We start from the raw sequence: 24025 nt of genomic DNA, 5'->3' as shown, positions 1-24025 counted from the left end.
ATACCATTGTCACAATGTGCTGCAGTGCATGAAAACTTAAAATGAATGGAAGGGAGAAGAGGAAGAGTGAGAGGGAGAGGGAGTGGGGCGGGGGAAAAAGAGAGAGGGCAGGAGGGAAGGCAGGAGGGAGGGAGGTAGAGAGAGATAAAGAGAGAGAAAACAAAGAAAATATGGTATTTGGGGACTATGTGTTTGCATGGAAAAGAGTTTAGGCTTTAAATCAAGTGGAAAGTGGCTCTGTGGCTGGTATCCCAGTCTGTTGATGCTTTGTTGAGTTGCTTGGAGCATGCAAGGAAGGAGACCTGAAGCACTCCCAACCAGGTTGCATGTCTCCAAGTTACTGATATCCCACAGACCTCCTCCCTGTGCCACAAAGTTCTGGGCACTGAGCTCTGCAGTTGTTCCCCACAAGTCGCGAAGCGCCCCAGATTTACTTTCTCAGAGTGGCTAGTTACTGATACCCCACCTCGACCACTGTATTTTCCCTAGATACTTGCTACTGTGGAGTAAGCAGGGCTAAGAGAGAGGGAGAGGGGATGTGCCTATGCAAATCACCTGCCAGGATCCTGCCTGGTACGTCATTCCATCTCACCAGCTGACGTCTGGGCTGCGGCAGGTAATTTGGAGAACAGACATATACGGACAGGCCACAAAGCAAATGCTGGGCTGTTGATTGAGGATCCCTTTAGCCATGTCTCCCTAAATTACCGAGCTCCAGAAAAATTCCACCCTTAGCTCTCATAGAGAGGTCCTTGGCCGATCATGGCCGATCGGGGCAGTGAAGGGTCGGGGGTGACTGTACACTGCCTCACCTTTTCACTGCTTTCTACACTGGTAATGCTTTTGCAGAAGTGGCCTGTACAAGTGATTCTGTTCTGCGCTGTGTGAAAGTGACATTTATCCACTGACATTAACCAAACTACTTGCGCTACTCAACTCACATACATGCAGAGAAATCATTTTATGTTTTTTGGGGAAGGTCTAGAGGGTCCTGCTGATGATTTATTAAGCTGTCTGCTACTCTTTCTTTTACATAGAGTCTTCGCAGCCCAGGAATGTTTAAGGCATACGGTATGTCCCTCGCTTACAATGAAAACAGAGGTACATAGGAATGGGTCTGTTAAGAGATTAAACAAAAAGCCTGGGAAATGTCGAAACTGGTAGTATTTGGACTTACAATAAACGGACTCACAGTCAAATGTGCTATCGGTTGACCCACTGACCCCCTTACCTTTTGTGTAATACTTTTGCTCTCAGTAGGGTTGTCCAAACTTCCCTTCTTAAAGCGGCTTTCTTATAAAAAATCCTAGAACTGCTTTTTGTGGCACACATGCCTCATATCCCGTTGCTCTTGATAAACTCACATCATCTCCCACCAGTACAAGCTGTAAAAGATTTCCAGGGCTTATCCAAGCAAACTAGATTTGGGTCGAAGGTTGACCAATCCTAAAATCAGCAGCAAAGTTAACATTGAAATCAGCCTCAGAATCTCTTAAAGGATGGTCCAACATTTGTTGCTTACAGGGATCAATTGGACAGCCTCTGGAACTGGCGCCATAAGCCACCTCCTGTTCTGCCTTGTCCTTGATACAGCCATGGGCCCACATACACTCAGAGGTACAGAGTTGTTCTCATGTCTATGGGTCTATTGTGATGTTCTCAGGCTTGCATCACCCAGCCATTGTGATGGGGAGGGGGTTGGTGTCATTTTGCAAGCACCCTGGAGCATGAATCTTTAAATATAATTGGCATTAAACCAGCCCTTTTAGGACCACATCAATACAGCAGCAAAGAATGCTTATTCACTGTTGTTTGCCTCTTCATTTCATACCACCCGATATCTAAATGGTGTTTTGACTTTCTGCCCTCTGACATAAGGACATTTGGTATGGCAAACCTTTGACTGGAGGTCCTAATCAATGGTTTGATTGACTCTCCCTTTGCGCTTGCTTCAGCAACACATGTACTAATATTGGAATGATAATGGGAAAATTAAATTGGCCCCTGCTCTAAAGGATGGCACGCACATTCGTAAAGCATTCACTATTTTTGGCACATGACAGGACAGAAACTTTCTTAATTTGCAAGGCTTTATTTTTTTAATACATCTTTTTTAATGAAGATTGAAATTGTATGTTCATACATATTACACGACAACACAATACATTTTGAGCCAAATTCAACACTAATGCCTCAGGAGCCTTTTACTTGTGAGTCCTATTGACTGAATGAACAGCCCCGTCGCCTTCAATTTCTTGGCTTGCACTTATAGAAGTGGCACGCGTCTTTTGATTTTTTTTATCCCATTTTACCAAACTCAGTATTATCACTTTCCCCCTTGTTGTGCACTCCAGCGTAAACTGCTTTAAGGTGCTATTTGCAAACATCGCTCTGAACTACAGCTGTACTTGCTTCTAGGCCTTAATCTTTAATTGGAGCGGAGCGTTGTACTCCGGATTTGGCTGCTTTTAGTTTGAAAGTTACAGAAATCAAAAAAGAAATCAACAAACAGTTTCATTCTGAAATACCATTGTCACAATGTGCTGTAGTGCATGAAAACTTAAAATGAATGGTAGGGAGAGGAAGAGGAAGAGTGAGAGGGAAAGGGAGGTTTGTGGGGGGGGATAAAGAGTGAGGGCGGGAAGGAGGGAGGGTAGGAGGGATGGGGAGTGAGAGAGACTGAGAGAGAGAAAACAAAGAAAATATGATATTTGGGGGCTATGCGTTTGCATGGAAAAGATTTTAGGCTTTAAATCAAGTGGAAAGGGGCTCATTGGCTGGTATCTCAGCCTGTTGATGCTTTGTTGAGTTGCTTGGAACATGCAAGGAAGAAGACCTGAAGCACTTCCGACCAGGTTGCATGTCTCTACGTTACTGAAATCCCACAGACCTCCTCCCTGTGCCACAACGTTCTGGGCACTGAGCTCTGCAGTTGTTCCCCACAAGTCGCCAAGCGCCCCAGATTTACTTTCTCAGATTGGCTAGTTACTGCTACCCTAACTCGACCACTATATTTTCCCCAGATACTTGCTATTGTGGAGTAAGCAGGGCTAAGACAGAGGGAGAGGGGGTGTGCCTATGCAAATCATCTGCCAGGATCATCCCTGGGACGTCATTCCATCTCACCAGCTGACACCTGGGCAGCAGCAGGTAATTTGGAGAACAGAAATATTCGGACAGGCCACAAAGCAAAGACTGGGCCATTGATTGAGGATCCCTTTAGCCATGTCTCCCTAAGTTACCGAGGTCCAGAAAAACTCCACCCTCAGCTCTCATAGAGAGGTCCTTGGCCGATCGTGGCCGATCGGGGCAGTGAAGGGTCGGGGGTGACTGTACACTGCCTCACCTTTTCACTGCTTTCTACAGCGGTAATGCTTTTGCAGAAACGGCCTGTACAAGTGATTTTGTTCTGCGCTGTGGGAAAGTGACATTTATCCACTGACATTAACCAAACTACTTGCGCTATTCAACGCACATACATGCAGAGAAATAATGTTATGTTTTTTGGGGAAGGTCTAGAGTGTCCTGCTGATTATTTATTAAGCTGTACTCTACTCTTGCTTTTACATAGAGTCTTCCCTGCCAGGAATGTTTAAGGCATACTGTATGTCCCTCCCTTACAATGAAAACTCTGTTGAAAACACAGAGGTACATAGGAATGGATCTGTTAAGAAATGAAACAAAAAGCCTGGAAAAATGTCGAAACGGGTAGAATTTGGACTTACAATTAACGGACTCACAGTCAGATGTGCTATCCCTTGATCCACTGACTCCCTTTCCTTTGTGTAATCCTTTTGCTCTCACTAGGGTTTTCCAAAGTGGCTTTCATATAAAAGATCCTAGACCAGCATTTTGTGGCGCACATGCCTCATATCCCATTGCTCTTGATAAACTCACATCATCTCCCACCAATACAAGCTGTAAAAGATTTTCAGGGCTTAGCCAAGCAAACTAGACGTGGGTCGAAGGTTGAGCAATCCTTAAATCAGCAGCAAAGTTAACATTGAAATTAGCCTCAGAATCTCTTAAAGGATGGTCCAACATCTGATGCTTGCAGCGCGCGATGGAGCGGCCTGGGTGCTGACACCTTAAACCATCTCCTGTTGTTGCCTTGTCCTTGATCCAGCCATAGGCCCACATACACTCAGAGGTACAGAGTGTTTCTCATGTCTATGCGTCTGCTGTGATGCTCTCACGCGTGCCTCACCCAGCCATCGTGATGGGGAGGGGGTGTCAATTTGCAAGCATCCTGGAGCATGAATCTTTTTATCTTTAAATATAATTGGCATTAAACCAAACCATTTAGGACCAGATCAGTACAGCAGCAAAGAATGCTGGTGTATTGCTGTTTGCCTCTTAATTTCATACCATCCAACATCTAAATTGTGTTTGGTCAAACGTTTGCCATATCAAATGTCCTTATGTCAAAGGGCAGAAAGTCCAGAGGTCCTAATCAATGGTTTGGTTGGCTCTCCCTTTGCGCTTGCCTTAAGGCGTCAGCACCAGAGGCTGCCCGATTGCACCCTGCAAGCAATCAATGTTGGCCCATCCTTTAAGAGATTCTGAGGCTGATTTCAATGTTATTTTTGCTGCTGATTTAAGGATTGCTCAACCTTTGACCCACGTCTAGTTTCCTTGGCTATGCACTTGACATCTTTTACAGCTTGTATTGGTGGGAGATGATGTGAGTTTATCGGGAGCAACGGGATATGAGGCATGTGGGCCATAAAAAACAGGTCTAGGATTTTTTTTTATATGAAAGCCTCTTTAAGTAAGGAACTTTGGAAAACCCTGCTGAGAGCAAAAGGATTACACAAAAGGTAAGGGGGTCAGTGGGTCAAGGGATGGCACATCTGACGGTGAGTCAGTTTATTGTAAGTCCAAATTCTACCTGTTTCAACATTTTTCCAGGTGTTTGTTTAATTTCTTAACAGATCCATTCCTATGTGCCTCAGCAACACATGTACTAATATTGGAATGATAATGGGAAAATGGAATTGGTTCCTGCTCTAAAGGATGACACGCACATTTTTAAAGCATTCACTATTGTTGGCACATGACAGGACAGAAACTTTCTTAATTTGCAAGTCTTTATTTTTTAATACATCTTTTTTAATGAAGATTGAAATTGTATGTTCATGCATATTACACGACAACACAATACATTTTGCGCCAAATTCAACACTAATGCCTCTGAAACCTTTTACTTGTGAGTCCTATTGACTGAATAAACAGCCCAGTCCCCTTCAATTTCTTGACTTGTACTTTTAGAAGTGGCACGCTTCTTTTGTTTTTCGATCCCATTCTACCAAACTCAGTATTATCTCTTTTCCCCTTGTTGTGCACTCCAGCGTAAACTGCTTCAAGGTGCTATTTGCAAACATCGCTCTGAACTACAGCTTTACTTGCTTCTAGGCCTTAATCTTTAATTGGAGCTGAGCATTGTACTCCGGATTTGGCTGCTTTTAGTTGGTTGATTTCTTTTTTGATTTCTGTAACTTTCAAACAGTTTCATTGTGAAATACCATTGTCACAATGTGCTGCAGTGCATGAAAACTTAAAATGAATGGAAGGGAGAAGAGGAAGAGTGAGAGGGAGAGTTAGCGGGGCGGGGGGAAAAGAGAGAGGACAGGAGGGAAGGCAGGAGGGAGGGAGGGAGGTAGAGAGAGATAAAGAGAGAGAAAACAAAGAAAATATGGTATTTGGGGACTATGTGTTTGCATGGAAAAGAGTTTAGGCTTTAAATCAAGTGGAAAGTGGCTCTGTGGCTGGTATCTCAGTCTGTTGATGCTTTGTTGAGTTGCTTGGAGCATGCAAGGAAGGAGACCTGAAGCACTCCCAACCAGGTTGCATGTCTCCAAGTTACTGATATCCCACAGACCTCCTCCCTGTGCCACAAAGTTCTGGGCACTGAGCTCTGCAGTTGTTCCCCACAAGTCGCGAAGCGCCCCAGATTTACTTTCTCAGAGTGGCTAGTTACTGATACCCCACCTCGACCACTGTATTTTCCCTAGATACTTGCTACTGTGGAGTAAGCAGGGCTAAGAGAGAGGGAGAGGGGATGTGCCTATGCAAATCACCTGCCAGGATCCTGCCTGGTACGTCATTCCATCTCACCAGCTGACGTCTGGGCTGCGGCAGGTAATTTGGAGAACAGACATATACGGACAGGCCACAAAGCAAATGCTGGGCTGTTGATTGAGGATCCCTTTAGCCATGTCTCCCTAAATTACCGAGCTCCAGAAAAATTCCACCCTTAGCTCTCATAGAGAGGTCCTTGGCCGATCGTGGCCGATCGGGGCAGTGAAGGGTCGGGGGTGACTGTACACTGCCTCACCTTTTCACTGCTTTCTACACTGGTAATGCTTTTGCAGAAGTGGCCTGTACAAGTGATTCTGTTCTGCGCTGTGTGAAAGTGACATTTATCCACTGACATTAACCAAACTACTTGCGCTACTCAACTCACATACATGCAGAGAAATCATTTTATGTTTTTTGGGGAAGGTCTAGAGGGTCCTGCTGATGATTTATTAAGCTGTCTGCTACTCTTTCTTTTACATAGAGTCTTCGCAGCCCAGGAATGTTTAAGGCATACGGTATGTCCCTCGCTTACAATGAAAACAGAGGTACATAGGAATGGGTCTGTTAAGAGATTAAACAAAAAGCCTGGGAAATGTCGAAACTGGTAGTATTTGGACTTACAATAAACGGACTCACAGTCAAATGTGCTATCGGTTGACCCACTGACCCCCTTACCTTTTGTGTAATACTTTTGCTCTCAGTAGGGTTGTCCAAACTTCCCTTCTTAAAGCGGCTTTCTTATAAAAAATCCTAGAACTGCTTTTTGTGGCACACATGCCTCATATCCCGTTGCTCTTGATAAACTCACATCATCTCCCACCAGTACAAGCTGTAAAAGATTTCCAGGGCTTATCCAAGCAAACTAGATTTGGGTCGAAGGTTGACCAATCCTAAAATCAGCAGCAAAGTTAACATTGAAATCAGCCTCAGAATCTCTTAAAGGATGGTCCAACATTTGTTGCTTACAGGGATCAATTGGACAGCCTCTGGAACTGGCGCCATAAGCCACCTCCTGTTCTGCCTTGTCCTTGATACAGCCATGGGCCCACATACACTCAGAGGTACAGAGTTGTTCTCATGTCTATGGGTCTATTGTGATGTTCTCAGGCTTGCATCACCCAGCCATTGTGATGGGGAGGGGGTTGGTGTCATTTTGCAAGCACCCTGGAGCATGAATCTTTAAATATAATTGGCATTAAACCAGCCCTTTTAGGACCACATCAATACAGCAGCAAAGAATGCTTATTCACTGTTGTTTGCCTCTTCATTTCATACCACCCGATATCTAAATGGTGTTTTGACTTTCTGCCCTCTGACATAAGGACATTTGGTATGGCAAACCTTTGACTGGAGGTCCTAATCAATGGTTTGATTGACTCTCCCTTTGCGCTTGCTTCAGCAACACATGTACTAATATTGGAATGATAATGGGAAAATTAAATTGGCCCCTGCTCTAAAGGATGGCACGCACATTCGTAAAGCATTCACTATTTTTGGCACATGACAGGACAGAAACTTTCTTAATTTGCAAGGCTTTATTTTTTTAATACATCTTTTTTAATGAAGATTGAAATTGTATGTTCATACATATTACACGACAACACAATACATTTTGAGCCAAATTCAACACTAATGCCTCAGGAGCCTTTTACTTGTGAGTCCTATTGACTGAATGAACAGCCCCGTCGCATTCAATTTCTTGGCTTGCACTTATAGAAGTGGCACGCGTCTTTTGATTTTTTTTATCCCATTTTACCAAACTCAGTATTATCACTTTCCCCCTTGTTGTGCACTCCAGCGTAAACTGCTTTAAGGTGCTATTTGCAAACATCGCTCTGAACTACAGCTGTACTTGCTTCTAGGCCTTAATCTTTAATTGGAGCGGAGCGTTGTACTCCGGATTTGGCTGCTTTTAGTTTGAAAGTTACAGAAATCAAAAAAGAAATCAACAAACAGTTTCATTCTGAAATACCATTGTCACAATGTGCTGTAGTGCATGAAAACTTAAAATGAATGGTAGGGAGAGGAAGAGGAAGAGTGAGAGGGAAAGGGAGGTTTGTGGGGGGGGATAAAGAGTGAGGGCGGGAAGGAGGGAGGGTAGGAGGGAGGGGGAGTGAGAGAGACTGAGAGAGAGAAAACAAAGAAAATATGATATTTGGGGGCTATGCGTTTGCATGGAAAAGATTTTAGGCTTTAAATCAAGTGGAAAGGGGCTCATTGGCTGGTATCTCAGCCTGTTGATGCTTTGTTGAGTTGCTTGGAACATGCAAGGAAGAAGACCTGAAGCACTTCCGACCAGGTTGCATGTCTCTACGTTACTGAAATCCCACAGACCTCCTCCCTGTGCCACAACGTTCTGGGCACTGAGCTCTGCAGTTGTTCCCCACAAGTCGCCAAGCGCCCCAGATTTACTTTCTCAGATTGGCTAGTTACTGCTACCCTAACTCGACCACTATATTTTCCCCAGATACTTGCTATTGTGGAGTAAGCAGGGCTAAGACAGAGGGAGAGGGGGTGTGCCTATGCAAATCATCTGCCAGGATCATCCCTGGGACGTCATTCCATCTCACCAGCTGACACCTGGGCAGCAGCAGGTAATTTGGAGAACAGAAATATTCGGACAGGCCACAAAGCAAAGACTGGGCCATTGATTGAGGATCCCTTTAGCCATGTCTCCCTAAGTTACCGAGGTCCAGAAAAACTCCACCCTCAGCTCTCATAGAGAGGTCCTTGGCCGATCGTGGCCGATCGGGGCAGTGAAGGTTCGGGGGTGACTGTACACTGCCTCACCTTTTCACTGCTTTCTACAGCGGTAATGCTTTTGCAGAAACGGCCTGTACAAGTGATTTTGTTCTGCGCTGTGGGAAAGTGACATTTATCCACTGACATTAACCAAACTACTTGCGCTATTCAACGCACATACATGCAGAGAAATAATGTTATGTTTTTTGGGGAAGGTCTAGAGTGTCCTGCTGATTATTTATTAAGCTGTACTCTACTCTTGCTTTTACATAGAGTCTTCCCTGCCAGGAATGTTTAAGGCATACTGTATGTCCCTCCCTTACAATGAAAACTCTGTTGAAAACACAGAGGTACATAGGAATGGATCTGTTAAGAAATGAAACAAAAAGCCTGGAAAAATGTCGAAACGGGTAGAATTTGGACTTACAATTAACGGACTCACAGTCAGATGTGCTATCCCTTGATCCACTGACTCCCTTTCCTTTGTGTAATCCTTTTGCTCTCACTAGGGTTTTCCAAAGTGGCTTTCATATAAAAGATCCTAGACCAGCATTTTGTGGCGCACATGCCTCATATCCCATTGCTCTTGATAAACTCACATCATCTCCCACCAATACAAGCTGTAAAAGATTTTCAGGGCTTAGCCAAGCAAACTAGACGTGGGTCGAAGGTTGAGCAATCCTTAAATCAGCAGCAAAGTTAACATTGAAATTAGCCTCAGAATCTCTTAAAGGATGGTCCAACATCTGATGCTTGCAGCGCGCGATGGAGCGGCCTGGGTGCTGACACCTTAAACCATCTCCTGTTGTTGCCTTGTCCTTGATCCAGCCATAGGCCCACATACACTCAGAGGTACAGAGTGTTTCTCATGTCTATGCGTCTGCTGTGATGCTCTCACGCGTGCCTCACCCAGCCATCGTGATGGGGAGGGGGTGTCAATTTGCAAGCATCCTGGAGCATGAATCTTTTTATCTTTAAATATAATTGGCATTAAACCAAACCATTTAGGACCAGATCAGTACAGCAGCAAAGAATGCTGGTGTATTGCTGTTTGCCTCTTAATTTCATACCATCCAACATCTAAATTGTGTTTGGTCAAACGTTTGCCATATCAAATGTCCTTATGTCAAAGGGCAGAAAGTCCAGAGGTCCTAATCAATGGTTTGGTTGGCTCTCCCTTTGCGCTTGCCTTAAGGCGTCAGCACCAGAGGCTGCCCGATTGCACCCTGCAAGCAATCAATGTTGGCCCATCCTTTAAGAGATTCTGAGGCTGATTTCAATGTTATTTTTGCTGCTGATTTAAGGATTGCTCAACCTTTGACCCACGTCTAGTTTCCTTGGCTATGCACTTGACATCTTTTACAGCTTGTATTGGTGGGAGATGATGTGAGTTTATCGGGAGCAACGGGATATGAGGCATGTGGGCCATAAAAAACAGGTCTAGGATTTTTTTTTATATGAAAGCCTCTTTAAGTAAGGAACTTTGGAAAACCCTGCTGAGAGCAAAAGGATTACACAAAAGGTAAGGGGGTCAGTGGGTCAAGGGATGGCACATCTGACGGTGAGTCAGTTTATTGTAAGTCCAAATTCTACCTGTTTCAACATTTTTCCAGGTGTTTGTTTAATTTCTTAACAGATCCATTCCTATGTGCCTCAGCAACACATGTACTAATATTGGAATGATAATGGGAAAATGGAATTGGTTCCTGCTCTAAAGGATGACACGCACATTTTTAAAGCATTCACTATTGTTGGCACATGACAGGACAGAAACTTTCTTAATTTGCAAGTCTTTATTTTTTAATACATCTTTTTTAATGAAGATTGAAATTGTATGTTCATGCATATTACACGACAACACAATACATTTTGCGCCAAATTCAACACTAATGCCTCTGAAGCCTTTTACTTGTGAGTCCTATTGACTGAATAAACAGCCCAGTCCCCTTCAATTTCTTGACTTGTACTTTTAGAAGTGGCACGCTTCTTTTGTTTTTCGATCCCATTCTACCAAACTCAGTATTATCTCTTTTCCCCTTGTTGTGCACTCCAGCGTAAACTGCTTCAAGGTGCTATTTGCAAACATCGCTCTGAACTACAGCTTTACTTGCTTCTAGGCCTTAATCTTTAATTGGAGCTGAGCATTGTACTCCGGATTTGGCTGCTTTTAGTTGGTTGATTTCTTTTTTGATTTCTGTAACTTTCAAACAGTTTCATTGTGAAATACCATTGTCACAATGTGCTGCAGTGCATGAAAACTTAAAATGAATGGAAGGGAGAAGAGGAAGAGTGAGAGGGAGAGTTAGCGGGGCGGGGGGAAAAGAGAGAGGACAGGAGGGAAGGCAGGAGGGAGGGAGGGAGGTAGAGAGAGATAAAGAGAGAGAAAACAAAGAAAATATGGTATTTGGGGACTATGTGTTTGCATGGAAAAGAGTTTAGGCTTTAAATCAAGTGGAAAGTGGCTCTGTGGCTGGTATCTCAGTCTGTTGATGCTTTGTTGAGTTGCTTGGAGCATGCAAGGAAGGAGACCTGAAGCACTCCCAACCAGGTTGCATGTCTCCAAGTTACTGATATCCCACAGACCTCCTCCCTGTGCCACAAAGTTCTGGGCACTGAGCTCTGCAGTTGTTCCCCACAAGTCGCGAAGCGCCCCAGATTTACTTTCTCAGAGTGGCTAGTTACTGATACCCCACCTCGACCACTGTATTTTCCCTAGATACTTGCTACTGTGGAGTAAGCAGGGCTAAGAGAGAGGGAGAGGGGATGTGCCTATGCAAATCACCTGCCAGGATCCTGCCTGGTACGTCATTCCATCTCACCAGCTGACGTCTGGGCTGCGGCAGGTAATTTGGAGAACAGACATATACGGACAGGCCACAAAGCAAATGCTGGGCTGTTGATTGAGGATCCCTTTAGCCATGTCTCCCTAAATTACCGAGCTCCAGAAAAATTCCACCCTTAGCTCTCATAGAGAGGTCCTTGGCCGATCGTGGCCGATCGGGGCAGTGAAGGGTCGGGGGTGACTGTACACTGCCTCACCTTTTCACTGCTTTCTACACTGGTAATGCTTTTGCAGAAGTGGCCTGTACAAGTGATTCTGTTCTGCGCTGTGTGAAAGTGACATTTATCCACTGACATTAACCAAACTACTTGCGCTACTCAACTCACATACATGCAGAGAAATCATTTTATGTTTTTTGGGGAAGGTCTAGAGGGTCCTGCTGATGATTTATTAAGCTGTCTGCTACTCTTTCTTTTACATAGAGTCTTCGCAGCCCAGGAATGTTTAAGGCATACGGTATGTCCCTCGCTTACAATGAAAACAGAGGTACATAGGAATGGGTCTGTTAAGAGATTAAACAAAAAGCCTGGGAAATGTCGAAACTGGTAGTATTTGGACTTACAATAAACGGACTCACAGTCAAATGTGCTATCGGTTGACCCACTGACCCCCTTACCTTTTGTGTAATACTTTTGCTCTCAGTAGGGTTGTCCAAACTTCCCTTCTTAAAGCGGCTTTCTTATAAAAAATCCTAGAACTGCTTTTTGTGGCACACATGCCTCATATCCCGTTGCTCTTGATAAACTCACATCATCTCCCACCAGTACAAGCTGTAAAAGATTTCCAGGGCTTATCCAAGCAAACTAGATTTGGGTCGAAGGTTGACCAATCCTAAAATCAGCAGCAAAGTTAACATTGAAATCAGCCTCAGAATCTCTTAAAGGATGGTCCAACATTTGTTGCTTACAGGGATCAATTGGACAGCCTCTGGAACTGGCGCCATAAGCCACCTCCTGTTCTGCCTTGTCCTTGATACAGCCATGGGCCCACATACACTCAGAGGTACAGAGTTGTTCTCATGTCTATGGGTCTATTGTGATGTTCTCAGGCTTGCATCACCCAGCCATTGTGATGGGGAGGGGGTTGGTGTCATTTTGCAAGCACCCTGGAGCATGAATCTTTAAATATAATTGGCATTAAACCAGCCCTTTTAGGACCACATCAATACAGCAGCAAAGAATGCTTATTCACTGTTGTTTGCCTCTTCATTTCATACCACCCGATATCTAAATGGTGTTTTGACTTTCTGCCCTCTGACATAAGGACATTTGGTATGGCAAACCTTTGACTGGAGGTCCTAATCAATGGTTTGATTGACTCTCCCTTTGCGCTTGCTTCAGCAACACATGTACTAATATTGGAATGATAATGGGAAAATTAAATTGGCCCCTGCTCTAAAGGATGGCACGCACATTCGTAAAGCATTCACTATTTTTGGCACATGACAGGACAGAAACTTTCTTAATTTGCAAGGCTTTATTTTTTTAATACATCTTTTTTAATGAAGATTGAAATTGTATGTTCATACATATTACACGACAACACAATACATTTTGAGCCAAATTCAACACTAATGCCTCAGGAGCCTTTTACTTGTGAGTCCTATTGACTGAATGAACAGCCCCGTCGCCTTCAATTTCTTGGCTTGCACTTATAGAAGTGGCACGCGTCTTTTGATTTTTTTTATCCCATTTTACCAAACTCAGTATTATCACTTTCCCCCTTGTTGTGCACTCCAGCGTAAACTGCTTTAAGGTGCTATTTGCAAACATCGCTCTGAACTACAGCTGTACTTGCTTCTAGGCCTTAATCTTTAATTGGAGCGGAGCGTTGTACTCCGGATTTGGCTGCTTTTAGTTTGAAAGTTACAGAAATCAAAAAAGAAATCAACAAACAGTTTCATTCTGAAATACCATTGTCACAATGTGCTGTAGTGCATGAAAACTTAAAATGAATGGTAGGGAGAGGAAGAGGAAGAGTGAGAGGGAAAGGGAGGTTTGTGGGGGGGATAAAGAGTGAGGGCGGGAAGGAGGGAGGGTAGGAGGGAGGGGGAGTGAGAGAGACTGAGAGAGAGAAAACAAAGAAAATATGATATTTGGGGGCTATGCGTTTGCATGGAAAAGATTTTAGGCTTTAAATCAAGTGGAAAGGGGCTCATTGGCTGGTATCTCAGCCTGTTGATGCTTTGTTGAGTTGCTTGGAACATGCAAGGAAGAAGACCTGAAGCACTTCCGACCAGGTTGCATGTCTCTACGTTACTGAAATCCCACAGACCTCCTCCCTGTGCCACAACGTTCTGGGCACTGAGCTCTGCAGTTGTTCCCCACAAGTCGCCAAGCGCCCCAGATTTACTTTCTCAGATTGGCTAGTTACTGCTACCCTAACTCGACCACTATATTTTCCCCAGATACTTGCTATTGTGGAGTAAGCAGGGCTAAGACAGAGGGAGAGGGGGTGTGCCTATGCAAATCATCTGCCAGGATCATCCCTGGGACGTCATTCCATCTCACCAGCTGACACCTGGGCAGCAGCAGGTAATTTGGAGAACAGAAATATTCGGACAGGCCACAAAGCAAAGACTGGGCCATTGATTGAGGATCCCTTTAGCCATGTCTCCCTAAGTTACCGAGGTCCAGAAAAACTCCACCCTCAGCTCTCATAGAGAGGTCCTTGGCCGATCGTGGCCGATCGGGGCAGTGAAGGTTCGGGGGTGACTGTACACTGCCTCACCTTTTCACTGCTTTCTACAGCGGTAATGCTTTTGCAGAAACGGCCTGTACAAGTGATTTTGTTCTGCGCTGTGGGAAAGTGACATTTATCCACTGACATTAACCAAACTACTTGCGCTATTCAACGCACATACATGCAGAGAAATAATGTTATGTTTTTTGGGGAAGGTCTAGAGTGTCCTGCTGATTATTTATTAAGCTGTACTCTACTCTTGCTTTTACATAGAGTCTTCCCTGCCAGGAATGTTTAAGGCATACTGTATGTCCCTCCCTTACAATGAAAACTCTGTTGAAAACACAGAGGTACATAGGAATGGATCTGTTAAGAAATGAAACAAAAAGCCTGGAAAAATGTCGAAACGGGTAGAATTTGGACTTACAATTAACGGACTCACAGTCAGATGTGCTATCCCTTGATCCACTGACTCCCTTTCCTTTGTGTAATCCTTTTGCTCTCACTAGGGTTTTCCAAAGTGGCTTTCATATAAAAGATCCTAGACCAGCATTTTGTGGCGCACATGCCTCATATCCCATTGCTCTTGATAAACTCACATCATCTCCCACCAATACAAGCTGTAAAAGATTTTCAGGGCTTAGCCAAGCAAACTAGACGTGGGTCGAAGGTTGAGCAATCCTTAAATCAGCAGCAAAGTTAACATTGAAATTAGCCTCAGAATCTCTTAAAGGATGGTCCAACATCTGATGCTTGCAGCGCGCGATGGAGCGGCCTGGGTGCTGACACCTTAAACCATCTCCTGTTGTTGCCTTGTCCTTGATCCAGCCATAGGCCCACATACACTCAGAGGTACAGAGTGTTTCTCATGTCTATGCGTCTGCTGTGATGCTCTCACGCGTGCCTCACCCAGCCATCGTGATGGGGAGGGGGTGTCAATTTGCAAGCATCCTGGAGCATGAATCTTTTTATCTTTAAATATAATTGGCATTAAACCAAACCATTTAGGACCAGATCAGTACAGCAGCAAAGAATGCTGGTGTATTGCTGTTTGCCTCTTAATTTCATACCATCCAACATCTAAATTGTGTTTGGTCAAACGTTTGCCATATCAAATGTCCTTATGTCAAAGGGCAGAAAGTCCAGAGGTCCTAATCAATGGTTTGGTTGGCTCTCCCTTTGCGCTTGCCTTAAGGCGTCAGCACCAGAGGCTGCCCGATTGCACCCTGCAAGCAATCAATGTTGGCCCATCCTTTAAGAGATTCTGAGGCTGATTTCAATGTTATTTTTGCTGCTGATTTAAGGATTGCTCAACCTTTGACCCACGTCTAGTTTCCTTGGCTATGCACTTGACATCTTTTACAGCTTGTATTGGTGGGAGATGATGTGAGTTTATCGGGAGCAACGGGATATGAGGCATGTGGGCCATAAAAAACAGGTCTAGGATTTTTTTTTATATGAAAGCCTCTTTAAGTAAGGAACTTTGGAAAACCCTGCTGAGAGCAAAAGGATTACACAAAAGGTAAGGGGGTCAGTGGGTCAAGGGATGGCACATCTGACGGTGAGTCAGTTTATTGTAAGTCCAAATTCTACCTGTTTCAACATTTTTCCAGGTGTTTGTTTAATTTCTTAACAGATCCATTCCTATGTGCCTCAGCAACACATGTACTAATATTGGAATGATAATGGGAAAATGGAATTGGTTCCTGCTCTAAAGGATGACACGCACATTTATAAAGCATTCACTATTGTTGGCACATGACAGGACAGAAACTTTCTTAATTTGCAAGTCTTTATTTTTTAATACATCTTTTTTAATGAAGATTGAAATTGTATGTTCATGCATATTACACGACAACACAATACATTTTGCGCCAAATTCAACACTAATGCCTCTGAAGCCTTTTACTTGTGAGTCCTATTGACTGAATAAACAGCCCAGTCCCCTTCAATTTCTTGACTTGTACTTTTAGAAGTGGCACGCTTCTTTTGTTTTTCGATCCCATTCTACCAAACTCAGTATTATCTCTTTCCCCCTTGTTGTGCACTCCAGCGTAAACTGCTTCAAGGTGCTATTTGCAAACATCGCTCTGAACTACAGCTTTACTTGCTTCTAGGCCTTAATCTTTAATTGGAGCTGAGCATTGTACTCCGGATTTGGCTGCTTTTAGTTGGTTGATTTCTTTTTTGATTTCTGTAACTTTCCAACAGTTTCATTGTGAAATACCATTGTCACAATGTGCTGCAGTGCATGAAAACTTAAAATGAATGGAAGGGAGAAGAGGAAGAGGGAGAGGGAGCGGTGCGGGGGGAAAAGAGAGAGGACAGGAGGGAAGGCAGGAGGGAGGGAGGGAGGTAGAGAGAGATAAAGAGAGAGAAAACAAAGAAAATATGGTATTTGGGGACTATGTGTTTGCACGGAAAAGAGTTTAGGCTTTAAATCAAGTGGAAAGTGGCTCTGTGGCTGGTATCTCAGTCTGTTGATGCTTTGTTGAGTTGCTTGGAGCATGCAAGGAAGGAGACCTGAAGCACTCCCAACCAGGTTGCATGTCTCCAAGTTACTGATATCCCACAGACCTCCTCCCTGTGCCACAAAGTTCTGGGCACTGAGCTCTGCAGTTGTTCCCCACAAGTCGCGAAGCGCCCCAGATTTACTTTCTCAGAGTGGCTAGTTACTGATACCCCACCTCGACCACTGTATTTTCCCTAGATACTTGCTACTGTGGAGTAAGCAGGGCTAAGAGAGAGGGAGAGGGGATGTGCCTATGCAAATCACCTGCCAGGATCCTGCCTGGTACGTCATTCCATCTCACCAGCTGACGTCTGGGCTGCGGCAGGTAATTTGGAGAACAGGCATATACGGACAAGCCACAAAGCAAATGCTGGGCTGTTGATTGAGGATCCCTTTAGCCATGTCTCCCTAAGTTACCGAGCTCCAGAAAAATTCCACCCTTAGCTCTCATAGAGAGGTCCTTGGCCGATCGTGGCCGATCAGGGCAGTGAAGGGTCGGGGGTGACTGTACACTGCCTCACCTTTTCACTGCTTTCTACACTGGTAATGCTTTTGCAGAAGTGGCCTGTACAAGTGATTCTGTTCTGCGCTGTGGGAAAGTGACATTTATCCACTGACATTAACCAAACTACTTGCGCTGCTCAACTCACATACATGCAGAGAAATCATTTTATGTTTTTTGGGGAAGGTCTAGAGGGTCCTGCTGATGATTTATTAAGCTGTCTGCTACTCTTTCTTTTACATAGAGTCTTCGCAGCCCAGGAATGTTTAAGGCATACGGTATGTCCCTCGCTTACAATGAAAACAGAGGTACATAGGAATGGGTCTGTTAAGAGATTAAATAAAAAGCCTGGGAAATGTCGAAACTGGTAGTATTTGGACTTACAATAAACGGACTCACAGTCAAATGTGCTATCGGTTGACCCACTGACCCCCTTACCTTTTGTGTAATACTTTTGCTCTCAGTAGGGTTGTCCAAACTTCCCTTCTTAAAGCGGCTTTCTTATAAAAAATCCTAGAACTGCTTTTTGTGGCACACATGCCTCATATCCCGTTGCTCTTGATAAACTCACATCATCTCCCACCAGTACAAGCTGTAAAAGATTTCCAGGGCTTATCCAAGCAAACTAGATTTGGGTCGAAGGTTGACCAATCCTAAAATCAGCAGCAAAGTTAACATTGAAATCAGCCTCAGAATCTCTTAAAGGATGGTCCAACATTTGTTGCTTACAGGGATCAATTGGACAGCCTCTGGAACTGGCGCCATAAGCCACCTCCTGTTCTGCCTTGTCCTTGATACAGCCATGGGCCCACATCCACTCAGAGGTACAGAGTTGTTCTCATGTCTATGGGTCTATTGTGATGTTCTCAGGCTTGCATCACCCAGCCATTGTGATGGGGAGGGGGTTGGTGTCATTTTGCAAGCACCCTGGAGCATGAATCTTTAAATATAATTGGCATTAAACCAGCCCCTTTAGGACCAGATCAATACAGCAGCAAAGAATGCTTATTCACTGTTGTTTGCCTCTTCATTTCATACCACCCGATATCTAAATGGTGTTTTGACTTTCTGCCCTCTGACATAAGGACATTTGGTATGGCAAACCTTTGACTGGAGGTCCTAATCAATGGTTTGATTGACTCTCCCTTTGCGCTTGCTTCAGCAACACATGTACTAATATTGGAATGATAATGGGAAAATTAAATTGGCCCCTGCTCTAAAGGATGGCACGCACATTCGTAAAGCATTCACTATTTTTGGCACATGACAGGACAGAAACTTTCTTAATTTGCAAGGCTTTATTTTTTTAATACATCTTTTTTAATGAAGATTGAAATTGTATGTTCATACATATTACACGACAACACAATACATTTTGAGCCAAATTCAACACTAATGCCTCAGGAGCCTTTTACTTGTGAGTCCTATTGACTGAATGAACAGCCCCGTCGCCTTCAATTTCTTGGCTTGCACTTTTAGAAGTGGCACGCGTCTTTTGATTTTTTTTATCCCATTTTACCAAACTCAGTATTATCACTTTCCCCCTTGTTGTGCACTCCAGCGTAAACTGCTTTAAGGTGCTATTTGCAAACATCGCTCTGAACTACAGCTGTACTTGCTTCTAGGCCTTAATCTTTAATTGGAGCGGAGCGTTGTACTCCGGATTTGGCTGCTTTTAGTTTGAAAGTTACAGAAATCAAAAAAGAAATCAACAAACAGTTTCATTCTGAAATACCATTGTCACAATGTGCTGCAGTGCATGAAAACTTAAAATGAATGGTAGGGAGAGGAAGAGGAAGAGTGAGAGGGAAAGGGAGGTTTGTGGGGGGGGAGAAAGAGTGAGGGCGGAAGGAGGGATGGGGAGTGAGAGAGACTGAGAGAGAGAAAACAAAGAAAATATGATATTTGGGGGCTATGCTTTTGCATGGAAAAGATTTTAGGCTTTAAATCAAGTGGAAAGGGGCTCATTGGCTGGTATCTCAGCCTGTTGATGCTTTGTTGAGTTGCTTGGAACATGCAAGGAAGAAGACCTGAAGCACTCCCGACCAGGTTGCATGTCTCTACGTTACTGAAATCCCACAGACCTCCTCCCTGTGCCACAACGTTCTGGGCACTGAGCTCTGCAGTTGTTCCCCACAAGTCGCCAAGCGCCCCAGATTTACTTTCTCAGATTGGCTAGTTACTGCAACCCTAACTCGACCACTATATTTTCCCCAGATACTTGCTATTATGGAGTAAGCAGGGCTAAGACAGAGGGAGAGGGGGTGTGCCTAGGCAAATCATCTGCCAGGATCATCCCTGGGACGTCATTCCATCTCACCAGCTGACACCTGGGCAGCAGCAGGTAATTTGGAGAACAGAAATATTCGGACAGGCCACAAAGCAAAGACTGGGCCATTGATTGAGGATCCCTTTAGACATGTCTCCCTAAGTTACCGAGGTCCAGAAAAACTCCACCCTCAGCTCTCATAGAGAGGTCCTTGGCCGATCGTGGCCGATCAGGGCAGTGAAGGGTCAGGGGTGACTGCACACTGCCTCACCTTTTCACTGCTTTCTACAGCGGTAATGCTTTTGCAGAAGCGGCCTGTACAAGTGATTTTGTTCTGTGCTGTGGGAAAGTGACATTTATCCACTGACATTAACCAAACTACTTGCGCTGTTCAACGCACATACATGCAGAGAAATCATGTTGTGTTTTTTGGGGAAGGTCTAGAGTGTCCTGCTGATTATTTATTAAGCTGTACTCTACTCTTGCTTTTACATAGAGACTTCCCTGCCAGGAATGTTTAAGGCATACTGTATGTCCCTCCCTTACAATGAAAACTCTGTTGAAAACACAGAGGTACATAGGAATGGATCTGTTAAGAAATGAAACAAAAAGCCTGGAAAAATGTCGAAACGGGTAGGATTTGGACTTACAATTAACGGACTCACAGTCAGATGTGCTATCCCTTGATTCACTGACTCCCTTTCCTTTGTGTAATCCTTTTGCTCTCACTAGGGTTTTCCAAAGTGGCTTGCATATAAAAGATCCTAGACCTGCATTTTGTGGCGCACATGCCTCATATCCCATTGCTCTTGATAAACTCACATCATCTCCCACCAATACAAGCTGTAAAAGATTTTCAGGGCTTAGCCAAGCAAACTAGACGTGGGTCGAAGGTTGAGCAATCCTTAAATCAGCAGCAAAGTTAACATTGAAATTAGCCTCAGAATCTCTTAAAGGATGGTCCAACATCTGATGCTTGCAGCGTGCGATGGGGCAGCCTGGGTGCTGACACCTTAAACCATCTCCTGTTGTTGCCTTGTCCTTGATCCAGCCATGGGTCCACATACACTCAGAGGTACAGAGTGTTTCTCATGTCTATGCGTCTGCTGTGATGCTCTCACGCGTGCCTCACCCAGCCATCGTGATGGGGAGGGGGTGTCAATTTGCAAGCACCCTGGAGCATGAATCTTTTTATCTTTAAATATAATTGGCATTAAACCAAACCATTTAGGACCAGATAAGTACAGCAGCAAAGAATGCTGGTGTATTGCTGTTTGCCTCTTAATTTCATACCATCCAACATCTAAATTGTGTTTGGTCAAACGTTTGCCATATCAAATGTCCTTATGTCAAAGGGCAGAAAGTCCAGAGGTCCTAATCAATGGTTTGGTTGGCTCTCCCTTTGCGCTTGCCTTAAGGCGTCAGCACCAGAGGCTGCCCGATTGCGCCCTGCAAGCAATCAATGTTGGCCCATCCTTTAAGAGATTCTGAGGCTGATTTCAATGTTATTTTTGCTGCTGATTTAAGGATTGCTCAACCTTTGACCCACGTCTAGTTTCCTTGGCTATGCACTTGACATCTTTTACAGCTTATATTGGTGGGAGATGATGTGAGTTTATCGGGAGCAACGGGATATGAGGCATGTGGGCCATAAAAAACAGGTCTAGGATTTTTTTTTTATATGAAAGCCTCTTTAAGTAAGGAACTTTGGAAAACCCTGCTGAGAGCAAAAGGATTACACAAAAGGTAAGGGGGTCAGTGGGTCAAGGGATGGCACATCTGACGGTGAGTCAGTTTATTGTAAGTCCAAATTCTACCTGTTTCAACATTTTTCCAGGTGTTTGTTTAATTTCTTAACAGATCCATTCCTATGTGCCTCAGCAACACATGTACTTATATTGGAATGATAATGGGAAAATGGAATTGGTTCCTGCTCTAAAGGATGACACGCACATTTTTAAAGCATTCACTATTGTTGGCACATGACAGGACAGAAACTTTCTTAATTTGCAAGTCTTTATTTTTTAATACATCTTTTTTAATGAAGATTGAAATTGTATGTTCATGCATATTACACGACAACACAATACATTTTGCGCCAAATTCAACACTAATGCCTCTGAAGCCTTTTACTTGTGAGTCCTATTGACTGAATAAACAGCCCAGTCCCCTTCAATTTCTTGACTTGTACTTTTAGAAGTGGCACGCTTCTTTTGTTTTTCTATCCCATTCTACCAAACTCAGTATTATCTCTTTCCCCCTTGTTGTGCACTCCAGAGTAAACTGCTTCAAGGTGCTATTTGCAAACATCGCTCTGAACTACAGCTTTACTTGCTTCTAGGCCTTAATCTTTAATTGGAGCTGAGCATTGTACTCCGGATTTGGCTGCTTTTAGTTGGTTGATTTCTTTTTTGATTTCTGTAACTTTCAAACAGTTTCATTGTGAAATACCATTGTCACAATGTGCTGCAGTGCATGAAAACTTAAAATGAATGGAAGGGAGAAGAGGAAGAGTGAGAGGGAGAGGGAGCGGGGCGGGGGGAAAAGAGAGAGGACAGGAGGGAAGGTAGGAGGGAGGGAGGGAGGTAGAGAGAGATAAAGAGAGAGAAAACAAAGAAAATATGGTATTTGGGGACTATGTGTTTGCATGGAAAAGAGTTTAGGCTTTAAATCAAGTGGAAAGTGGCTCTGTGGCTGGTATCTCAGTCTGTTGATGCTTTGTTGAGTTGCTTGGAGCATGCAAGGAAGGAGACCTGAAGCACTCCCAACCAGGTTGCATGTCTCCAAGTTACTGATATCCCACAGACCTCCTCCCTGTGCCACAAAGTTCTGGGCACTGAGCTCTGCAGTTGTTCCCCACAAGTCGCGAAGCGCCCCAGATTTACTTTCTCAGAGTGGCTAGTTACTGATACCCCACCTCGACCACTGTATTTTCCCTAGATACTTGCTACTGTGGAGTAAGCAGGGCTAAGAGAGAGGGAGAGGGGATGTGCCTATGCAAATCACCTGCCAGGATCCTGCCTGGTACGTCATTCCATCTCACCAGCTGACGTCTGGGCTGCGGCAGGTAATTTGGAGAACAGACATATACGGACAGGCCACAAAGCAAATGCTGGGCTGTTGATTGAGGATCCCTTTAGCCATGTCTCCCTAAGTTACCGAGCTCCAGACAAATTCCACCCTTAGCTCTCATAGAGAGGTCCTTGGCCGATCGTGGCCGATCAGAGCAGTGAAGGGTCGGGGGTGACTGTATACTGCCTCACCTTTTCACTGCTTTCTACACTGGTAATGCTTTTGCAGAAGTGGCCTGTACAAGTGATTCTGTTCTGCGCTGTGTGAAAGTGACATTTATCCACTGACATTAACCAAACTACTTGCGCTGCTCAACTCACATACATGCAGAGAAATCATTTTATGTTTTTTGGGGAAGGTCTAGAGGGTCCTGCTGATGATTTATTAAGATGTCTGCTACTCTTTCTTTTACATAGAGTCTTCGCAGCCCAGGAATGTTTAAGGCATACGGTATGTCCCTCGCTTACAATGAAAACAGAGGTACATAGGAATGGGTCTGTTAAGAGATTAAACAAAAAGCCTGGGAAATGTCGAAACTGGTAGTATTTGGACTTACAATAAACGGACTCACAGTCAAATGTGCTATCGGTTGACCCACTGACCCCCTTACCTTTTGTGTAATACTTTTGCTCTCAGTAGGGTTGTCCAAACTTCCCTTCTTAAAGCGGCTTTCTTATAAAAAATCCTAGAACTGCTTTTTGTGGCACACATGCCTCATATCCCGTTGCTCTTGATAAACTCACATCATCTCCCACCAGTACAAGTTGTAAAAGATTTCCAGGGCTTATCCAAGCAAACTAGATTTGGGTCGAAGGTTGACCAATCCTAAAATCAGCAGCAAAGTTAACATTGAAATCAGCCTCAGAATCTCTTAAAGGATGGTCCAACATTTGTTGCTTACAGGGATCAATTGGACAGCCTCTGGAACTGGCGCCATAAGCCACCTCCTGTTCTGCCTTGTCCTTGATACAGCCATGGGCCCACATACACTCAGAGGTACAGAGTTGTTCTCATGTCTATGGGTCTATTGTGATGCTCTCAGGCTTGCATCACCCAGCCATTGTGATGGGGAGGGGGTTGGTGTCATTTTGCAAGCACCCTGGAGCATGAATCTTTAAATATAATTGGCATTAAACCAACCCCTTTAGGACCAGATCAATACAGCAGCAAAGAATGCTTATTCACTGTTGTTTGCCTCTTCATTTCATACCACCCGATATCTAAATGGTGTTTTGACTTTCTGCCCTCTGACATAAGGACATTTGGTATGGCAAACCTTTGACTGGAGGTCCTAATCAATGGTTTGATTGACTCTCCCTTTGC

The 24025-nt window shown here is 44.1% G+C and overlaps 4 non-coding genes across 4 annotated transcripts; all 4 read left to right on the top strand.

Moving 5' to 3' along the window:
* Positions 1-1944: 1944 nt before the first annotated feature.
* Positions 1945-2051, top strand: LOC138570550 (U6 spliceosomal RNA). The gene has a single exon (XR_011303590.1). It is a non-coding gene; the product is annotated as a U6 spliceosomal RNA (small nuclear RNA).
* Positions 2052-7469: 5418 nt separating this feature from the next.
* LOC138570549 (U6 spliceosomal RNA) lies at positions 7470-7576 on the top strand. Its single transcript, XR_011303589.1, has one exon. It is a non-coding gene; the product is annotated as a U6 spliceosomal RNA (small nuclear RNA).
* Positions 7577-12994: 5418 nt separating this feature from the next.
* On the top strand, positions 12995-13101 carry LOC138570547 (U6 spliceosomal RNA). Its single transcript, XR_011303587.1, has one exon. It is a non-coding gene; the product is annotated as a U6 spliceosomal RNA (small nuclear RNA).
* A 5411-nt stretch (positions 13102-18512) lies between these two features.
* On the top strand, positions 18513-18619 carry LOC138570546 (U6 spliceosomal RNA). The gene has a single exon (XR_011303586.1). It is a non-coding gene; the product is annotated as a U6 spliceosomal RNA (small nuclear RNA).
* The last annotated feature ends 5406 nt before the right edge of the window (positions 18620-24025 follow it).

The sequence above is a fragment of the Ambystoma mexicanum genome, chromosome 2q, assembly GCF_040938575.1.
Source record: "Ambystoma mexicanum isolate Mex_15411 chromosome 2q, UKY_AmexF1_1, whole genome shotgun sequence".
Taxonomy (NCBI): Eukaryota; Metazoa; Chordata; class Amphibia; order Caudata; family Ambystomatidae; genus Ambystoma; species Ambystoma mexicanum.
This window is presented reverse-complemented; position numbering and strand designations above follow the sequence as displayed.